Raw genomic sequence first — 2,475 nt, forward strand, 5'->3', positions numbered from 1 at the left:
ACTCAGCCCAAAGCAGCCTGTTGAGTTTCTAAGTAGGATGTAAATAACTAAAAACAGAAACAATAATCTTAAATATTTTCAATTACAGGAGAAGGCTTTTTGAGAAAGGTAGAGTTTTTTCCTTCAAGAAATATGAGAATGTATGAATTTTTAGAAACATAAGAGTTTGGAAGAATACTTGCTGATATGAAAGCTAACTTTTCTGTAGCCAAGTAGGGCCTTTTGGGGCTTTCTCAGGACAGACCTCGCCCACCACCTCCCTGTCTTCTGGCTACCTCATGTTTATAGAAAAGCTTTAGTGATCCAGGCCTGTCCTGAGTCACAAAAAGCTGGCTCAAGAATTAATGTTTAAAATAATGTGAACCACAAAAAAAGAAAACTACAGGCCAATATCACTGATGAACATAGATGCAAAAATCCTTAACAAAATTCTAGCAATCAGAATCCAACAACACATTAAAAAGATCATACACCATGACCAAGTGGGCTTTATCCCAGGGATGCAAGGATTCTTCAATATCCGCAAATCAATCAATGTAATACACCACATTAACAAATTGAAAAATAAAAAACATATGATTATCTCAATAGATGCAGAGAAAGCCTTTGACAAAATTCAACATCCATTTATGATAAAAACTCTCCAGAAAGCAGGAATAGAAGGAACATACCTCAACATAATAAAAGCTATATATGACAAACCCACAGCAAACATTATCCTCAATGGTGAAAAATTGAAAGCATTTCCTCTAAAGTCAGGAACAAGACAAGGGTGCCCACTTTCACCATTACTATTCAACATAGTTTTGGAAGTTTTGGCCACAGCAATCAGAGCACAAAAAGAAATCAAAGGAATCCAAATTGGAAAAGGAGAAGTAAAGCTCTCACTGTTTGCAGATGACATGATCCTCTACATAGAAAACCCTAAAGACTCCACCAGAAAATTACTAGAACTAATCAATGACTATAGTAAAGTTGCAGGATATAAAATCAACACCCAGAAATCCCTTGCATTCCTATACACTAATAATGAGAAAACAGAAAGAGAAATTAAGGAAACAATTCCATTCACCATTGCAACGGAAATAATAAAATACTTAGGAATATATCTACCTAAAGAAACTAAAGACCTATATATAGAAAACTATAAAACCCTGGTGAAAGAAATCAAAGAGGACACTAACAGATGGAGAAATATACCATGTTCATGAATTGAAAGAATCAATATAGTGAAAATGAGTATACTACCCAAAGCAATCTATAGATTCAATGCAATCCCTATCAAGCTACCAACAGTATTCTTCACAGAGCTAGAACAAATAATTTCACAATTTGTATGGAAACACAAAAAACCTCGAATAGCCAAAGCGATCTTGAGAAAGAAGAATGGAACTGGAGGAATCAACCTACCTGACTTCAGGCTCTACTACAAAGCCACAGTCATCAAGACAGTATGGTACTGGCACAAAGACAGAAATATAGATCAATGGAACAAAATAGAAAGCCCAGAGATAAATCCACGCACATATGGACACCTTATCTTTGACAAAGGAGGCAAGAATATACAATGGAGAAAAGACAATCTCTTTAACAAGTGGTGCTGGGAAATCTGGTCAACCACTTGTAAAAGAATGAAACTAGACCACTTTCTAACACCATACACAAAAATAAACTCAAAATGGATTAAAGATCTAAACATAAGACCAGAAACTATAAAACTCCTAGAGGAGAACATAGGCAAAACACTCTCTGACATACATCACAGCAGGATCCTCTATGACCCACCTCCCAGAATATTGGAAATAAAAGCAAAAATAAACAAATGGGACCTAATTAACCTTAAAAGCTTCTGCACATCAAAGGAAACTATTAGTAAGGTGAAAAGACAGCCTTCAGAATGGGAGAAGATAATAGCAAATGAAGCAACTGACAAACAACTAATCTCGAGAATATACAAGCAACTCCTACAGCTCAACTCCAGAAAAATAAATGACCCAATCAAAAAATGGGCCAAAGAACTAAATAGACATTTCTCCAAAGAAGACATCCAGATGGCTAACAAACACATGAAAAGATGCTCAACATCACTCATTATCAGAGAAATGCAAATCAAAACAACTATGAGATACCACTTCACACCAGTCAGAATGGCTGCGATCCAAAAGTCTACAAGCAATAAATGCTGGAGAGGGTGTGGAGAAAAGGGAACCCTCTTACACTGTTGGTGGGAATGCAAACTAGTACAGCCACTATGGAGAACAGTGTGGAGATTCCTTAAAAAACTGGAAATAGAATTGCCTTATGATCCAGCAATCCCACTACTGGGCATACACACTGAGGAAACCAGAAGGGAAAGAGACACATGTATCCCAATGTTCATCGCAGCACCGTTTATAATAGCCAGGACATGGAAGCAACCTAGATGTCCATCAGTAGATGAATGGATAAGAAAGCTGTGGTACATATACACAATGG

The sequence above is a fragment of the Bubalus bubalis genome, chromosome 23 (genome assembly GCF_019923935.1).
Source record: "Bubalus bubalis isolate 160015118507 breed Murrah chromosome 23, NDDB_SH_1, whole genome shotgun sequence".
In the NCBI taxonomy this organism is placed as follows: domain Eukaryota; kingdom Metazoa; phylum Chordata; class Mammalia; order Artiodactyla; family Bovidae; genus Bubalus; species Bubalus bubalis.